At 39.4% G+C, this 20284-nt stretch overlaps 1 protein-coding gene across 1 annotated transcript in view; it reads left to right on the forward strand.

The window, feature by feature from the left end:
* The window catches only part of CEP128 (centrosomal protein 128), a 247937-nt gene that overhangs the window by 199786 nt on the left and 27867 nt on the right, over positions 1-20284 (forward strand). The gene's annotated exons all lie outside the window — the stretch shown is intronic.

The following is a 20284-nucleotide window of genomic DNA, read 5'->3' on the forward strand; positions in this document are numbered from 1 at the left end:
TAAGGGCTGCAATATTTATCAAAAAATTGCAACTGTAAAATGTTAACTCATGCTTGCTTTAATGGGAACATTGGGGCACATAAATAAAAACACAAGAAAGTGAGCAAAATTCATAATATTGAGTTGTTAGGCAAGAATTGTGGGTTGTAGTTTCATTCCTTTCTGTTTTCAAGTTTTAAAACATACGCATTTTTACAGTTAAAATCATGTGGTTTAGAATCACCATAAAATAAACTGTGTTACTGTCGTTCTTTGAAACATCACGCAGCTTTAAGAAATCATTTCACAGCAAGTATTGACATGCTGTTTTTCTTGAAAAAGAGAGAAAGAAAAAAGATCTGTTAATTTGAAAGTCAGAGTTGCAAAGAGAGACGGTGAGACACAGAAAGAGTTCTTTCATCAGCTAGTTTATTCCCCAGGTGGCCCGAATGGCCAAAAGTCAGGAGCCGGGAGCTTCACGTAGGTTTCCACCTGGGTGGCAGGGTGCCTCACACCTGGGTCATCCACTGCTTTCCCAGGCACATTCACAGGGGACTGGATTGGAAACAGGAGTGACAGTAGAAGCCCACCTGCGATGTGGCACCAGAAGCTGTAGCTTCACCAGTGACATTAGCCCCGCTGTGCTATTTCTTGAAAAGAGTTATATACTCAAATAACTGATGCAAATATTGATGCTAACATTTTTATTATAATGTTATTCAGAAAGCTGTGAAGTAGTATTATGGATTTTTAGGACTGGTGGTTTATTTTAACGACGTTAATCAACAAAGGTAAATTCAAATCCTGTAATCATTAAGACTAATAAAGGAGATTTTTTTCTTTAGACTGGAAACACGTTAGTAAAATGTAAGCAAACTAAAGGGTAAATATCTTCTGCCTAGGCTTTGCTGGGCCATTTAGAAAGTACACTGCCCTGCTCAGTTTCGGCATGAAGCTGTTGTAGAGGAATAAAATGCCTAGTATTCCTCATGTATGTTTTATTTACTCTTACAGAGAGTCATGCCAACTGAATTTGGCTGTGAGTTAAATGCTCTTTGACACATATGACCAAAAACAGAATTTCTGTTTTGAGAACTTGTATTCCATGTACAAAATCCCATTTACCCCTACTCAGCAAGTTACATCTTTCTTCCTCGATAAAAATGGGTATAACTAAATATCAGGTACTAGTGAGAATTAACAGAGAAAATGAATGTGAAAATATTTAGGACCAAACAGGTGTTATGTTGTCATTATGTGACTGCCTGCTATTTCTCACTTATTTCTCGAATTATCACCATAGGATACAGGAAACTGAAAAGTTCTATCAAGAATAACAAAAAACAACAAAAAAGCAATACCACATATTTGTATTTGTGCTATTACCAGCAAAATAATATAGGGCCCAGCACAGTGGTCTAGTGGCTAAAGTCCTCGCCTTAAACACGCCGGGATCCCATTTGGGCCCCGGTTCATATCCTGGCTGCTCCATTTCCATTGCAGCTCCCTGCTTGTGGCCTGGGAGGGCAGGCAAGGATGGCCCAAAGGCTCGGGACCCTGCACTCACGTGGGAGACCTGGAAAAGTCTCTAGGCTCCTGACTTTGGATCAGCTCAGCTCTGACCATTGCAGCCACTTGGGGAGTAAATCATCAGACAGAAGATCTTCTTCTCTGTATATCTGACTTTGCAATAAAAATAAATATTTTTTAAAATAATAATAATATGGAGTAGAATCTTAAATGCCTTACTTGAAGGGATCCCCTAGGATTAAAGATAAAATTAAAGACTCACCATGAAAAAGATAAAATTGATGAAATTGACTAGGATTTTTACAGTAACAATTTTATCCAGATTTAAATAACTCAATTTTAAATCAATAAAACTGTAAAAACTAAAATATTCACTAATAATGCTCAGATGTTATGAAGTCCTTTGATTTCACAGGGCATTATAAGGAGCAGGATTTAATCCGTTGGTATGCTATTCAGCTGCTGTTGTCATTCTTGAAATCAAATATGCTGAAAATGTGTTCAAACCCATCTATTATTCTCATGAAAGTCAGCATTTAAACCATAGCGAAATGTTGATGGTTGCGTTTCATTGACTCGGTAGTAGGCATGTACAGGTACACACAGCAGTATAGTTCATCAAGGTCATACACATCTGTACAAGCTTGGTATTCCATCATTCCTTGAAATAATATTTGAAAATGAGATCGTCTGTAGCTCACACTGAAAAGCTTGATTTTGCTTAGCACGAGTTAACTAATGCTTCTGTTGCCATCATACGCTCTTCTGCTTTCTTCTTTCTCGATTTTTCCCTCTTCTTCTGGTAGGTAAGTGCCCTGCACTAAAGTTTCGTTTGCGAATAAATGCTTCGGATCTGTCAGGAATTCCTAATGTGTCATAGACAGTTAATAACCACTTGTGAAAAGAATGAATTGGCGAAACTGAATGTGTTCTGTTCTTGTGTAGGATTGTAGCTTGGAAGGTAAACAGTACTTGTGTGGTGGTTGGGAGGGGAAGATTCCCCCAAAGCGCATCCATTGAGTCTTTATTTCCTAGTCTTTCTGGTAAATACTTGTTTTCTCACAAAAGCTCTAATCATTTTCGCTGAAGATTAATGTGATTTTATCTGGAGTGAAACTTCTTCAACCAAAATACAGAAACTTAGAAGTTAAATGAAAAAAAAAAAAGTCTTTATTGCAAGCCCCTGCTCACAACCCATGAGCAGAACTTTGCAGGGGATATTATATAACATCTCTGTACACATTATTCTCATTTGCAGAGCAATAAGTTAGGCATTTCATAAAATCCTTAGTTTATGTGGTAACCAAAGTTCGAAGAAGAAAATCAAGCCATGTCACAGAGCTAAGAAGTAGCTAGGATAGCATTGGAATCTGTCTACCCAACTCCTAAGCTCTTTCCTCTCACCTCATTCTGAAATCCACGGAGTCATCAGTTACCCACTACCTACTCCTTATCAATCACTGTTTAGAAGATTTATGCATATTTTATGCAATGTCCGTGGATGCTACAAAAATGCCAGGCATGTAGCTCTGAACTCAGAGTCCCTGTAGTGCATTTAAAGGGAGTCAGTCTATGTAGAAATATTAAAGGTCCACAAAAGAAGTGAAGCTAATTTCTACAGGAGATGAGGGGAGGCCGTCAACCAATCCTCTCAGGTCACTGTGCAACTTGGCCACCAAGAAACAGAAGTCCGTTTTCTACTTTTTATGTAAAATACCCATGGAGAGTTCACTGCTTTTGTCATAAATTCTATGAGCTGCTTTCAACTGTACGTTATTATGACTTTTTAATACAGTTCCCTGCTGAAGTGTCTGGGAAAATAGCAGAGGAGGGACCAGATTCTTGAGCCTCTGCATCCATGTGGAGAAGCTAGATGGAGTTCCAGGCTCTGACTTTTGGCCTTGTTCTGCCCTAACCATTGTGGGTGTTTGGGGACCAAATCACTAAGTGGAGATCTCTCTCTCTCTCTCTCTCTCTCTCTCTCACTGTCTCTCTCTCTTTATGTAATTGCGTTTAAAATAAGCAAATAGAATTCAAAATCTGCAATTGAATGCAAGTCAAAATTCATTCTCCACTGAAGACACGTAGAAAAATTTACTCTTATTTCATATTCTTTCACATTTTTTCCCTACAGTCATGACAGATAATACATAGTCAAATACCAGTTTTAGAGAGTAATAAGAGATTTTTTAGAACTTTGAAATATAAGCCAGGATCTTATTTTTCTGGGGTTACAAATGAATCCTTCCTGAATGCCAGTTTCTCATGATATTAGCTACTGAAGCACTCTTCTGAAACAAATCTTTCGAATGATTTTTCTCAGTATTTAAAAAGTCTATATTTGAAAGACAGAGACAGAAGGAGATTTCCCAAATCCCTTCAGTAAGCCGAGCTGGGCCAGACTGAAGTTGGAAGCCAAAAGCTAGTAACTGAATCAGGCTTTCCTACATGGGTGGCAGGGACCCAAGTCCTCTAGCCGTCACCTGCTGCCTCCCAGGTGTACATCATCAGGAAGCTGGAAACAGGATGAGTGGGGACTGGAAAACAAACAGGATGGGAGAATCCAAATTGACTTCATGCCGCGCTGGTATGCCAAATGCTACCCCAAACTGAGATGTTCTGTTGGGATGATTCTGGCTTCTGTGTAATTTAACGAGAGAAAGAGAGACAGAGAGAGAGTTCTGTTGTCACATTACACTGGATGTCAAATTCATTGTAATGTGGGGCAGAGAAAGCTGGAAATATAGCTCTTGAGCTAATAGAGATCCCCGAGGGCTACAGTCCGGCATGTAGGAAATGTGTATAGGAATGCAAAAGTAGTGGCAGTGCGAGAGTGGCGTGTCGAGAAACTGCATGTAGGAAAAAGGCAAGTAACCCTTGGAGATGATCCAGCCTTAGAAAATGCATTTGGGAAATTAGGAATCGGGGCAGTTTGATGCCAGTGGGTTCCTGTTTAGTAACAGAAAACTACTAATTTTAGAAGTTGGAGGCCAAGGGAAGAAAAAAGTACAGACAGCTATTGCTTTAATAAACTGAAAGACAACATGAGGCAATTCAGCTGGGAGATATGCAGTTTTTCATATTACTGCTCAAATTGGACCTCATTCCTATCTTCATTAATACTATGATAATTTAAATGCTCTTGCCTTGTATTATTTTGAGTAGACGCAAGTGCAGTATTGGAGAAAACAGAAAGGAATAGTGGATTAAATAAGCTAAAAGTTATGACAATCCATGCATGAACTATTCATGGCGAGTATGATATCACAGCCTGGACTCCTGTTGTGTTGTTTACTCCTGGCCCCCAGTGTGTTGCTCAGGTGACCCGGGACTTGGAGCACAGCTTGTAAAGAAAAGAAAGGACCTGGGGATCAAGGCCTGTGGTTGTATGTAGGGAAGTTTATGTAACTTTTCTTTATTGTGAGCTGCATGTTGCACATACAAGATCTGGTCTTATCTGTGGGCCAGAATTTCAGATGAATCACAAGCATTTGGAATTTTTAAAACACACTTCTAAATAATTCACAGGTAAAACATAAATAGTGGTGAAAAACCATAGAATGTATAAGGAAAGTGAATGATAATGAAAATAGTATGTGTTGGATAACACCAGAAATGGTATGTGGGAATTTAATGAGCTCAAAGTAAAAGCACATTAAGCATAGGGAAAAGAAACATAAAGAGAAGATTACAAATAAATGAAATAGGAGACTCTGAACCATCCTGGACAGCTCTCCCGGGCCTCAAGCAGGGAGCTGGATGGGAAGCTGTATCCGTACAGGATCCCAGCAGATGCAAAATGAAGATTTAGACGTGAGGCCATCACGCCAGACCCCAACGTTAATTTCTGTTGTGTATGATTTCTTAGAAAGGAAAAGAAAAAAAAAATGGTTAAAATGTTTAAGCTGGCGTTCCAATGGCAGAAGAAATATCGTAGAAGATATTGATCTTTGATTGTCAGGCAAATAACTAATTCACAATAGTTTTTTTCTTTAAACTTTGCATATATTTTCTGAATATGTTTATATCTGTGCTATATTTCATTCTTCTCCCCCTTAATAAAACAATAAGGTATAGGGAATTGTAACACATTAGAAGAACTTTATAAAACTATTTCCATAACAGATTAACTCTCAGCCATTTACAAATCCAAGATAAAAACTTCAGCACCGACACGAAGGGCTAGTTCTAAATGTCCTTGGCTGCTCTCCTCCTTAAGTTAAGGCACTGAGGCAAGGATTTTTATTTACCATAGTCGCATGTTTCTTTTTCATCAAAAGTAAAAGTTTGTTACTTACAGGGGACCTGGGGCTGAGGTGTTCTAAGTTATATGGTGTTGACTGGGGCTGGGGGGAAGTGAATGAGACATTTTCTGGAATGTCTTCGCCTCTTTTAACACCCTGTTAGAATCAGAGAATATATGAGGACATTTCAAAAGTTTGTGAAAAAATCTGAAAGAATGAATAGGAGATTATCTCAGCGCAAAAAAACATTTTGAACTCTGTATATAGCTTTTCCATCATACACAATTTTCGAGGACTTCTAATGCATTTTCAGAAGTCAAAGCTAAGAGAGTGTTGGTGAGAGATAACCGAAGGCAGCAGTTCTTACTTTATGGGTAAGCACCTCTGGCCAGGCTCCTCGTGTTGTTGTTTATCTGTCCCAGCATTATTGCCTAGAGTACCTTGAACACGATGCCTCTGAATGAAGGGCTGAAGTCTTTGCTGAGCCTTGTTTTAGTATGTCTTTCAGAAACAGAGAGTAAACGGCTTCCATAACCCCATCGTGATCCTCTGGGTGCTCAGCTAGTTTCCAAATATTTGCTTTCAATAGAATTGAGAGAGGATCTTATGGAATTGGTAAATCATTAAAATTAAGTTTCGATGACATTACTATATAATGCTTACCATCAATGTGGAAAGTTATTACATTATTACAACAGAAAAGTGTTTTGGTTTTTATGTACTTTTTTGGCTAAGCAAAATTCCTCCAGGTTTAAATCCATAGTAATAGTAAAGTGGAATAGAAATGAAATTGATCCCAGCTTATTCAAACAAAAACTAGCATTTACCAATGGCTAAATGAACCAATTGAATGTAATTGGTTCCCATCCCATTCTGGAAGATAGATGCTTCCAGAAGCTTTGGGTTATTTTCACATTTAATAATTTTTCTCAAAATGTATGATATTCCTAGTATTAGTTGCAATAGCAATTCAGCCCACAAAGAATATTATGGTTACAGGAAATTTTTCAAATTGGTGTTTCTATATACGTAAGTATATGCACACACACTTTCATTTTAGAGAAAGATAAAATGGAATAGGGGAGCCAGAAAAACACTTAAAAATAAAAAGAAATTTTAAGCCAAGATAAAAGTCTGTGAGGGAAAAATAGATTGGAAATAAAAGGGAAAGAATAAAATTAATTTTTGTCTTTTAAAGAGGATCGTTCTTCATTTTACATGTAGCTAAACAGCAGCAGATTGCTGAGATGTTTGAAGTTCACTGGATAAATTTTATGAATAATATGTTAAGAGTATAAAAGTTTTATTTGAATGTAACAGTATTTACTGATACAGTAAGAGTACATGAATGCCATCCTTTGCACCTGATTATACTTACAGTGAAAGCATTTAGACAGATTAAACTTTGCGTGTGTATACACAAGTATGTGGGAGGAATGTGTCATGCAAAAATTACCTTGTGGTGGGCAAAATTATGGCATAGTGGTTTAATCCATCTCCTAAGAGGCTGAGTCCCACATGAGCACGCATTCAAGTTCTGGCTGCCCTGCTTTCCATCAGCTCCCAGTTAATATGCCTTAGAAAGCAGAACAACATTGCCCAGGTAACTTGGCCCCTGACATCCATGTGGGAGACTCGAGTGGAGGTCCAGGCTGCGTCACTGCAGCCATCTCAGGAGTGGACGAGCAGATAGAAGATCTCCCTGCCTCTTTTTGTCTCTCCCTCAGTCTAAAACTCTGCCTTTCAAATGAAAGGGAAAAAAAATCTGAAAAACATATCCTGACTTAAAGAAAAATAGATTTGCCTTTATGAAGAAGTCTTACAAACCACTGGAGAATTTAGATCTATATGCCTTTTGTTTTTAATTGTAGAGCTATAAGAATTCCTTTGACTACTGTGAAAAAGTACAAGTCTGAAATACATATGCTTAGTTTCAGGATCTTGGTGTCCTGCATTATGAATATAGTCATAGGTCTCCATGGAGATTACAGACTAAGTAATGCTTTATCTACTTAATGCACTTGTTTGCATTAGTGTAAGCAATTGTTACTGACATTTTGTTTGTTTTCTTTCCACCCTATATGTGTTAAAACTTGTGCAAGTTCCTTCATGCTGTACCAATTGCTGTACCAAGTGTTGTAGAGTCGAGATTCTGTTGGGACAATGACTTATGCCCTAAGGCACTGAGGGATGTAAGAACCCAAATGAGTTAACGTACTTACTGAGATGCCCTCGTTAGGCCCAGAGAACAACTGAGTATGTAACTCTGGCCAAATAATTGTCCATTACTTGCAGTGCCTCTCCAAAGTGTTTGTAAGAATCTTGAAACTGAGCAAAACTTGGCCTTTATCTCCTTACAAAGCCAGAACTTGCTGTTTCAAAACCAGAGATTGAGCTAGGTTCATTTTTGGTTTTTGCCAAAGGCTATGAGCCTCTCATTGAAGTGGCTTGAAAGGGTCAGTCCAATTGGCTCTAGACCAGATAAAACGCAGTGTGCTCTGTACAGTTTTGACCCAGAATCAGGTGAATCTCAGCAGTTTTGGCTGAGTTACATTGTAAAATTTTGGATTTGTTCGAACTTGACACTTCCTGGGAACCCATTCAAACTGAAACCGGAAAAAGGTTTTGCACAAACCCTGTCCTAGCCCATCCTGCCAAGTTCCCCACTGCTCTAATGTTGGTCTACCTTCTGTATATTCGCATCGAGGGCAGACGGAAATATCCTCATGAATCTCTCATGAGGCATCTGGGATGAAACAACGTAGACTTTCTCCTTTCTCCACCTTGTCCCCAAATACAGGGCCTGTGGGCCATTTTAATATTAAAGGATGCATATTTTCTAATAATGGGGTCATCTTCAAGGGACTAAGCCCCAAAGACTCGCCTGCTGCTGATGCAGTGAAGAGAATACTGCTTAAAACAAATGGGCTGTTTAAGCAGAGAGGCAACCTTGTTGCGAAAAGGTGAGGACCAAGTTAAAAAAAAAAAAGTAAGACTTCCTCAAACCTGCAAAAAATGTTTCTTACAGCCCTGTCAAATTTTTCATAACTGTGGTGATAGAGGGAAGGTGTCGCTGGGAAGTTACATAATGGGCACAGCCTCACCATCAGATGAATTTACTGTTATTGAATTGCTCAGTGTTTGAAGGTCAGACTGGCAGCTTCGTGTTTGATGCTGATAGATAAGTCAGCTTGCTTGTCTAACTGCCTCGCTTGAGAATGTTTTGTAGTCATGTTCTAAGCACTACCGATAACACGGTGCGTTGGCTGGGCACGAGGCTTGTGCTTTAGATTGTGAAAATAACATGGACATATATGAGAAAGCACAGCTGGACTCTGTTTTCAAAAAATATAAAAGTTACAAGAAATGCCTTCTCCGAAAAGCATATCTACATGAAATCTCAGAGTCTTAATCTACTGGCTTTCCTTTAGGATCCTAGCTTCACTCTAGAATATTCATTACACTCTTAATATTTAGTCATTGCAAGTAGTATATTTTAAAAATACATGCTAGCATATTTGAAGAAAAACTTTAAAATGAAAAATTAATTTGGAAAATCTTCATTTTGTGCATATAATTTTAACAAAATACATGCAAATTTCAACTGAAAAATACTACATGTCTGATTAAAATGATGGAGACTGATATGGTAATAATTAGCATCAGTGCCCGGCACAGTAGCCTAGTGGCTAAAGTCTTTACCTTGCATGTGCCAAGATCCTTTTTGGGCACTGATTCGTATCCTGGCTGCTCCATTTCCATTCCAGCTCCCTGTTTGTGGCCTGGGAAAGCAGTTGAAGATGGGCCAAAGCCTTAGAACCATCCACCTGCGTGGGAGACCTAGAAGAAGCTCCTGACTTTGGATTGGCTCAGCTCCAACCATTGTGACCACTGTCTCTCCTCCTTTCTGTAAATCTGACTTTCCAATAAAAATAAATGCATCTTTTTAAAAAAATTACCATCAGATTAAGAGTACTAAGATATGGATTCTGGTCACATTTCCACTATAGCTAAGCATATGATTCTGTGAAAGTTGTTTAAAACTGTCTGCATTCAGATTTTCCATTATTTTTTTTTTAATAACAGGGCTGGTCTAAGTCATATATAAAATCTCTTCATAATAGGCTCCAATCTAGTTTAGGGGGGAGTGAAAATCTACTCTTTACAAAATGTCTATAGAGTTGTATTAGTTGCCCTCTAACAATATACCCTGATTTATTCATTTGATGCTATGTAACATTTATATCAAGTACCTACCAGTCTCAACGCTGATTCCTGAGTACAGTGTGCTGGGTCGCTGGGGCCATGGATCACACATTCTAGGTAATGTTACAACCGGAAGAAATTCTAGAGCTCCTGTAGAGGCCAGAAGGGCATTCTAGAATGTCAAATGTTAAGATCCCAAGTTTAGAATTTAGTTGTTCTGTTTATTACAATGTTCTTTCTGCTTCTCATCTTCTGTTTGTGCCTAGTGAGAGCAGGAAATGTATAGGTAATGAATGCATTGCAAGTATCTGGTAAAAGATGCAAAGAAAGGAAGAAGAAAATTAACAACCAGACGTATTGATTTTGAACAGATGAAGAAGAGATCTCCGCAATAGAGCCCTGATTTTCTTGGACTGTAATCAGGATGTACCTTAAACTCATTGGCAAATGGGATTTCATTAAGCAACTTTAATCTCATTTTCTGCCTTTTGACTGTTGGCTTGCCCCTAGGTTGCATTGCTAGTTCTGTCTTGAGCTTTCTCCATGATATTAAACACCTTGGTTGATCTTTTTCATTTTATGTATCTCCACAATGGCTCTAATACCACTTACACAGTCTTTATGAAGTTTGTTTAGAGCTTTTAATAAACTTTGATCTCAGATGAAAGGCTGCAGAGAGTATAAATTGTCACTGCTGGCATTATTAATATAAATACCCAAATGGTTGCATGTTAATTATTTAGCATTAGTGAATGGTTTCAACCCATCCTTGCCCTCAACTACATTATACTTGAACATCAAAGAGTAAAAGGCCAAACCACCAAAATAGTCCTTCCCTCATTATTCTCTTTAGGCTCTCCCACAGGCGATCATCCATAAATGCTTGCCTGGACCCTTTTCAAAAAATTTTCTCCACCAGCATCTTACATCTACTCGTTTACACAGTACAGGCTGATGGACCACATCCTTGCTATGTTCAACTCATTGCTGACCATGTATCAAAGCACATTAAATACAGATTGTCTTCCTGAACTGTGTATATACAATACACAAAATGTGTTCTCTTTGCATTACTAAAAATGTAAAACTTATTTTAGAAAAAAGCAGACTCACTTAAAAAACTTGACCTGGTCATCTGGTTTATGTTTGTGGAATGAAATAGTTGAAACTAGGTTCTTTTGAAGAGGTGGTTTATTTAGCTCACAGCTTTGAAAGCATCAAGTCGAGGACCAGGACTGGGCAGTCCTGTTGGCTCAGACTGTGCTGAGCGTCGGAAGAGCAGATGGCACCCCAGCAGCAGTGTGTGTGAGAGATCGTGTGTCAAACAAGAAGCCATAGAGTGATTGAGAAGACAGATTTGCTAATATAATACGACTCATTCTAATGAAACCTAACTCAAGATCCTGTAAATATTGCCTTAATATCTAGAAGGAGCAGCATCTCTGATGAAATGAGCAATTCCTCCTGGGCCCCAGCTCCTGAACAGCCATATCACCTCTGTATATCGCCATGTTACCAAGCTCCCAACACACAGATCCTTGGGAGACACGTCATGTTTGGATTTTTGAAAGTATTCCCATTGTGTCTTCTTTTCAGATAACTTCCTGTTTTCATATTTTCTTCCGTGGTTTCTAACTCAGACTTTGGTTTGCCTCTATAGTGCCACAAAGCCCTAATTCAACCACAGTGTTTCTTTAAGGCAGGTGTGTTTTCTTCTAGCCCCAACTGCCCCAGATTCAAATCAATTAGGATTTGGTAAATGGGAGATATGAGGCATGGTTATTCATTCTGACTTTCAGAGTTATGTAAGAAGTGCGCATTGTACTTACCTTACTTGTCTCACAGGTTTGCTAAGAAAATTGCCAATGTTGGTAATTCTCCTGATAAGATTACATATCAATAAGGAATTTTTTATGCAATTCTAGAAGGTTCCTTTCAAATACTGGATTCTCTCTAAGTTTGTATGAGTAAGACTGTAGTTATTTAAAGTAATATTGTGTAGACCTTAGACACATTCCTCTGTCTTCACCTTCTCACAGCTAATACACAGCAAAACTCTGATCTTTATTTTCCAGCTGAAGTCTGGAAGGGGATGGGAGTAAGGAGCTACGAGATTGGTTTTTAAGTAGTAATTCCCATGGATATCCTGTTTAGAGTAGCCTAGGATAATGTGTAGATTATGCGTTCTCAAAAGAACTCAATTTGATTTCATTGTTGCAAAGTTATTTCCTTTAAAGTGAATTCTAGATTTTGTGATGTAGCCACATTTGCTTAGCAGCATTCTGCCATTCCCAAGTTAAATATTAATGATCTTATCTCTCACATTAGCTATTAAAAAATGGTGTTTTGTGTGTGGGCAGGTAGGGAGATGGATGTGTAGATACTTTATGGCTAACTCTAAATTGTAACTAAGTCTTAATTGTAACTCTAAATTCAATGTTAATTGTATACTTTTTTATATTCTAACATAGTTTCAAAGACCAGTAAATAAGGCATGATCCCTGTTACGGACTAAATATTTGTATCTTCTCCAAATCCATATATTGAAACCCAACCCCCGAATGGAAACTAGTTAGGAGGTGGGCCCTTTGGGTAGTGAGTAAGTTTAGATGAAGTCATGGGCCTGGAGCTCTCAAGGTGAGACTAATCTCCATATGAAGAGAGGAGAGCCAGAGAGCTGACTGCCTCCTGTTTTTGTCTCTGTTTTGCTTCTCTTTATTTCTGCCTTTGTGAAGATGTAGTAAGAAGGTGTCTGTCTAGACACTAGGAAGCAACAGCTCATCAGACAGGATCTGCGGGAGTCTTGATCCTGGACCCGCTAGCTTCTAGGACCACAGGAAAGAAATGTTGAAGCCACCCAATCTGTAATATTTCCACTGTATCAGCCATACATAAGATGCTCTCTAATCTTAGGAGGTCTCAATTTTATGGAAAAATTGGCTAGGGAAAACTTACAGTTATAAAAAGATTTTTTATTATTTTTAGTGTTACAGTTTTATGGGTATAGAGATTCTCTCCATTTTCCCCACCCCCACCTTCCCCTATTGCAATTGCAGTAATGTGATTCTCCAGCAATGCGTAGTACAAGTCCATCATTCTCACATGCTCTATGGTGTTGTAGGTATGCATGAACACAGTACATGTTTCACCCAATTGCTCTAATGATTTATTTTCATTTAGAAATCCTTTTTCAGCCTTAGAAGTCTGCGATAGTGATAATATAAGTTTGAGTTTACACAGAGTAGATATGTAATAAATAAATGCCACGTACATACTGAATGTCATATTCAATGTCTGTGTATTTGTTTCCACAATATCTGATGCATTTTCTATACAATTTTCATAGCATAGTTTAAATGGTCAAAGTCATGTTGTGTTGGCTACTTCTAGTTTTTAATGGGTTTGGTAAAGGCTAGAGAGCTTGTTTATTTCAGTTGGATATGTTAAAATAAAGAGAGTCAAGATCAAATTTGGAGGGGCAAGATCAGCTCATTTTCAGTGAATCCCACAAGGCTTCATTGTCGTCCACTTGAATGAATAGATGACTTTCATTTGGAGGACAGAACTTTCTAACAACTGAAGTTTCAGGAAAACAGTTGATTGTGGCAAGTGTCTGGTGCATTTGCTTACCAAATAACATTGCCAACTGTGTTGTCCCAATTGCTCTGCATGAGGCACACTTCTCAGCCAGTAATTGAAAGTCCATTTCCTGACTTTCTTCAAAAATACATGCTTATAAACTTAACTGTTCTCCGATCTTAGCCCTTCCATTCAGCTGTTCAGGATATAGCTTAACAAAGCATTTCAAGCAGCATTCTTATGGTTCATCTTTAACATTGGTGTGTATGTGAAGTGTTCATCCAAATGTATGACTGTACCTTTAAATTATTAGTATGTTCTAATTGATATGGCGTGGCTATATGGAGATTGCTTTAGAGACAGTTTAGTTGGGTTTTCCGTGGTTTTCTAATATGCTTGTTAGTCCTTACTTCTGTCTGCCTTGGCTGGCTTCATCAGGGAAAAGCTTTGTATGAGATCCAGAATTGTGCTTCTGCGTGTTCAAAAAAGGATTAATTATGAAAGAAAACCTTGAAAATATAGGCAGAGTTGATCTCAGTTATTTTTAAATTAAGTCCCAAAGCCACAGTGATAAAAATAAAACACCTTGCCTGATTTCTATTTAGATCTGATCTGCCTGTCACCAGAAACTCATTCATATAGGGGGATTAACTGCTCACATGATCTTTCAGCATCCAAGTGCTGTGTGTGGAGTAATGGAAAATGATTAATTTATTCTGTCGTTCTCTTTGAGAGCACAAGACATCTCCTAAAAACAAAATAACGCTTTATTTTCCAAACAAAGATTAAGTTTGTTCACCGCAGAGGTGCTTTTAAGTAAATTAGCCTAGTCCCTGCTGCAGCCTCGCCACTTATTCCTCCTTATCAGTGTTCTGTATCAGGACGCTGTGTTCTGTATTAAATATGGACAAAAGCAAATGTGATTGTCTGCATTAGCATGACCTGGGGCTTTGGAGCGAAAGCTTTGCGGGTTTCAAAGAAGTGATCAGCATTTCTCAGTACCTGCAATAGGCTGGGTGTCCCCATCAGGACCTGTGATGGCTAAGTCCCTCTCCGTGCATCTACAGGAAGCAGGAGTCCACCTGACTCACCTGTCTCCTGCACCACCTCGCTAATCCACCGCAGATTTTTGTTCTCATCAGTGTCTCTGCTCAGTGTGGATTACTGAGCTCAACCACAGCATCCCCTAGTTTTTCTTCCATTTCTATCAATTATTTCTTTAATTTTTGAATCAGAAATGTTCCTTGTTCCTCAAAAATCTTTTTCAGTTCTGTGTTTAAAAAGAATTTTCCTGGCAAGTAGAGAAAAAAGGAAAAAAAAAGCAAAGGTGTAATTATAGACACTAATCGATCTCCTATTGTTCATCAGAGGCAAAGACACACGCTGTAGACATCCATTGTGTCCCAGTGGGCGAATCTCTGCTTTAGATTCATCAGCTGAGAGGAGGGACGATTCCCTAATCTCGTAAATCTGTATTGTCAAAATAATTAAATCAGCAAATAAATAAATATTAAAAAAATCTTTAAATCTTGAGCCTCATACTAAAAGAAAGTGATCTTCCTGTGTTTTCTCACAGTATTTGTAAGTTTGAAATATCTCTTTATAAGAATTTTTGCATAAAACAACTTCATTATGTGCAGCACAAGTACTTGCTTCAGAAATATAGCAAAACATACAATCTTTCACTTAAGGAGTTTGAGGTATATTGAAAGCATCACAGTTATGAAATGGTTATACTGTGTGGGAGACAGTTATGCAAACAGGCATGTCCAATGTTGTGCACTTCATGAAAGTTTCATGGAAGTTAGTGGGATGGTAATAGTCCTTGTTGGGTTCTTTCAGCCCACCAGTCTCTACTCTAATTCCAGGGGTTCATATTATTAATTTCTCAGAGTAGTTGCACCATGGGTATTACTCTCAAATCTATTTATAAATAAAGAAACTGCGTCCTGCTGTGGCGGGGATCTGGACCTTCCCCAGGGACACATGGCCATCAGGTGACTTAGCATGGTGCTTCAAAGCAGGCAGATGGGCTCAAGAGCTTGTGCTTTTAAATACCATGCTAGAGTAGGTAGTCCTCAAGCCAGATCTTGCGGAAGGTGAATCAGAAGCTAATTTAAGCAATGTGGAGAGGATATTCCAGACGGACAGACCTTCATGCACAAAGTCATGATGGCATGGAGACTTTCAGGGCGGAGTGCAGAATGCCGCTGGGGTCACTAGAGACAGAAGTTGACGACAAGTATGCAGACAAGAGGACACTGTGAAACCAACTTGTCCTTTTTGTTAGACCATTTTATAAAACAAAGAAAAAAATGCAAGGCAGTTTCTTTGCCTTCTTTGGAAACATCTTTTCTTAAAAAAAAAAACACAAAATGGCCAGTATTTAGAATTGGTAAATGATTGAGTTGGTAGAGTTGGGGCAAAGCCCCAAGAAGACAAACATGTCTTTCTCCTTGATTTTCTCGCACAAAATTTAGTTTTACTTAGTGCTATAAAATACTGAAAATTGTTCTGATCACAATCTTCTCTGTATTTCACTTGCTCTTTTTATTAAACCTCCTTTTTTTTTTCATACTCTTTTCCATCTTTTTAAGCTCAAAAACCAGCTTCTACCCTACTGCGGGAGGAAGTTAAAGCAAGCATTGACTGAGCTCAGACCCAGAAAGGACAGCAGAGAAGTTCAGATCCTATCTTCCCATCTTCCTTACTTGGAAACTGAGACCCAGGGGTTAAATGATTTTTCCACCTCTGGTTATGGCAACATTGTGCCTTCTGATTTCTAATTGGTGACACTTTTTATATCCTAAACAGGAGGCTACTTTAATTAAAAATAATATATTGTGGCTAGAGAATGTGTTACACGGACATTTTGAGAGATGTACAGTAGCACTGCATGTTGGGGGGTTGTGAGCGTATTGGGGATGAGTCCACGGGCTTGGTTGTGAGGCTGTTAGCCTTGCTTCACTATCTGTGTTCCCCCTCATCAACTTCTCCCATTTGGTGGTCCCTGAAGTGGAACTCGGAGAGAGACGGCTGCCATCTTGCCTTCTCAAGCACTCCCAAAGTTCACAAGTTTTTCTCATGACTCACGGTGAGAGGCTGGCGGTCTGTTCTCCAAACAATATCTAGAATGTTCCTTTCAGGATTAAAGGAGAGCCTGCCAGTACTCTGCTGGAAATCCTCACAAGACCTTCTAGCACATTGAGAATCGAAGACAAAAGCTTGACTATGTCCTGAAAGGCTCTCTAAGATCTTGCCCTTGGCATCCACCCAGATCCTTTGCAGCTCATCTCCGCAGGGCCACAGCGGGTGCAGTCTGAATCCTCTCCCGGAGACAGTGCCGAGTCGGTCTCTCTCCTCTTTCAGCTCCTGAAGCTCCTCCTCTGAGGCTCTCACGGTCACCTTCGCATCCACGGTGGTCATCTCATTGCGCCCCCACTGCTTCACCTTGCTTCCTTCTGAACGTTTCAGACCATCTCGCATCTTAGGAATGGTTTGTTTCTCTCCCATTAAAATGTAAGTTCCATGAAGACAGATATTTTTGCCTTATTTATCTACCCCTTGAATACTTTCAGAAATCTGGTGGGTGGTCCGTTCATATCTGTATGTTGAGTAAGCACGGTTCCTACATGACGGAATACCTACTCATTTGTTGAAGAAGCATCTCTCAAGTCCTTCTGCTGCAGCAGGCACTGGTTAGAAAGCGAGACACATGTGCTGCCCTTCTGGTGCTTGTTGGCTGGAATCGACACATACATTCCTTAATCATAGAAGTAAACAGAATATTGTCCACTGAGGAGAGTCCTGTAGAAGACTTGCTTGACAGAATGCACACATGCAAGCCCTCCCAGAAGAAATGATGACAAAACTACTATACAAATGACAAACTATTTCTCCTGAAGCAGGTGCATTTCATTATATGTAAATTTCAAAATATATAAATAATGCCCTAGGATTAATGATATGCCCCAATGGCAGGTAAATGGGTGATCTTTGTAATTTTTTTTAACAGTTTTTCTGTTTGCTTGAAAATGCCTGTGCGTATAGGGAGAGAGTAGAGCAGTAGCCACTGATGGATTCCGGAGGACAGAGTCTCCACTCAGGCACCTGCAGGAAGAGAGGCCTGTATGTGCCATTACACATCTATTGCTTTATGCTTTAGAAGTTGCGGGTAGAATAATAATAAATGTACTATTCCTAAATGTTGGCCATGGCTTCAGTTAGATTTGACATGTTTTTGCTCTGTACACTGCTAATTCTTTTTTTAAACTATGCTATTAAATCATCACTGGCCTGTTCTTTCTTTGAAAGTGACCAGAATCGCACATTCAGCATTAAAGGAGGAGGGAAAAAAAAAAAAAACCCCACTTCATTTGGAAAGTGCTTGACAATTTTCAGAGTGAATTTCACATTCACTGTATCACACGAAAATAGCTTCTCTGTGGGCGTAGGGTAATAAAGACCATCGTTATTTATCCCCATTTTGCAAATAAAAGACCGAAGCTTTGAAGGACAGGGCAGAGTGCTAGCTCCAAAACCACAGTGCCGTTCCTGGAACTGGAACTGTCCACCAATCGGTGATGATGTTCTACAGGTCAGCATGCCTTCCACCTGCCCAGTGCTGCTCAGACTGATGACACACATGTCCATGAGCTTGGTGTTTAGACGCATCTGCCACCTTAACTGCAATTGAATGAGGCTGCTTCTAGGAAGCGCTTGCTTGTAATGTTTGCCCATTGTTAACATGCTATCCCATTTGATTGCTTTAAATTTTTTTTTTTTTTGGCAAGTGATTTTCAGTTTCTTTCACTTTGATTCCTTCTTTTCATCTAGAAGTTTAAGTGATTTAGTTTATCAGTAAAAAGTGTGTAATTTCTCGTTCAGGACACTGTGAGAGCACTAAAGTAACCCACATTTGTCTTTTTTTCTCCTCTCTATAAAGGAGTGGAAAGAACAATATTTAAGGTGATGGTTAAAAATGAAACTCAAGCAAGAGATCTGTTTCTTTATTCTCTGCCTTCCTGTCTTGTTGGCTTCATTCTCTGTGTTTTCATCCTGAATCAAAGTCTGGAGGGTAGCACTCCACCTTTTGGAGCTGCATAATAAATAACAAGTGAATCACCGCTTACAGTGTGATTCTGTGTTCTATAAACAACTTTTGCTAGAAATTATTGTGATGCACAATTGCAAAATGCCTGGGGAGTCTTCGGCATCCAAGCTTCTCTTGCAGAGGTACAACCTATTGTGAAACTCTGGAACATTTTGAAGGAAATATACTACTTTTTGAGTAGAATATCGTATGAAGACATGTGTAATTTGGACTGAAACATCCTTCTGAGTGATGGCTGTGCTGCAAGCAGTGATGCTGTACTCCTGGAATTTATCTTAGCAAGTCATGCGTCTCCTCTTATCCAGGATAACACATGAATACTTCTGAGTGTCCACCCTTTAGATCTGTTTTGAAGTACAGTCTCGAAAGTGCTAAACATTCTTCTATTCTTCCAAGTGCATACAGCATTGAGCACAGGAGCCCTGCCGGGTAGGCCCCGCTCCGTGCCTTTCTAGGCCCACTCTTGCTACTGTTAGGTTTGCTTCCAGCATGAACCTCACACAGTCCGGATGGAAACAGGTCCCTGTGACGCAGTGCGGCTGTGCCAGTCAAACGGTGTACCGTCTGTCCTTGTCATGATCTCACCCTTCCTCTGTCTGAAACGTGTGTACTTAGGATCTTTCACCACTTTTCAGGCATCTGTCAGGGAAGTTTGACAGTGATTCTCTCTCCAAGTGAAATAGAATTGTATTCTCAAGCCCAAATAAACTGCTTCATCGCCATATTTGCTTAATATGTGTGGGGTGCCAAAAACATACGCACTTCTTCATAAAGTAAAAACATTGGTGACATCTCCTTTATCTATTATCTAAATTGCCAAACACGTGTGATTTCCATAGCTACAAAAATGATGACTGCTATATGTTAATAAGAATAGCATGTGCAGTTTCTTAAAAGTTTTCTTACAAGTTCTCTGTAGGATGCAGGAATCTGGGACTTGCAGTGCAAATCCCTGTAATTCCCAGTTTATGTTGTCGTTTTATATTACTCAGTTTTCCTGTAGTTTGAAACAGATGAATGACTAAGGGGGAAAAATGTAGCACGTGTAAGTGCAGAAGACTCAGTTCCATAGGACTTTGGTGTGTGTGGAAATTTTGGAAAGGTAAGACTGTCATTTCCCCCTTCACCTTGTCAGTGGGTACCTGTCGCAATAGCTCTGTAGTGGCAGATGTCATGGGCCCTTATGGACAGGACTTTTGAATTTCACTGTTGGTCTACACCATTTGTTCTTGCCCTGAGTCTAGAAAACATTTCTAAGAGAACAAACTCTTGCCTCAGGGTGTGTGATATGGAGTGACAACATCAGAGCATGGAAACTGCCTTGTCTTCATGCAGTCAACACGAAGTGCTTCATGGTCACGTCTGGAAACTTGTCTTCCAGAAGAACTCTCACCAAGCACTTGTCTTCCACGTCTAACTGCCTAGAGCTGATCCTTAGAAAGGGGTGTAAAGCACTCACAATCACAGCTTCTGGTTGCTGTTTCCTCCATCCTACCTGGTGACTCGCTAGGAAAAGGTTTTTGGGACAAGGACACTGCCACTTGTGCATCAGCCTGCTTGGCTGTGCGTCCGGGCTGTGCCGGCGCGTGACGATGATCGGGTGGTTCAAACCCTCTAGCTCTCAACTGCCTCA

Source organism: Ochotona curzoniae, unplaced genomic scaffold (assembly GCF_017591425.1).
Source record: "Ochotona curzoniae isolate NIBS_2020 unplaced genomic scaffold, NIBS_Ocur_1.0 contig_2688, whole genome shotgun sequence".
In the NCBI taxonomy this organism is placed as follows: Eukaryota; Metazoa; Chordata; class Mammalia; order Lagomorpha; family Ochotonidae; genus Ochotona; species Ochotona curzoniae.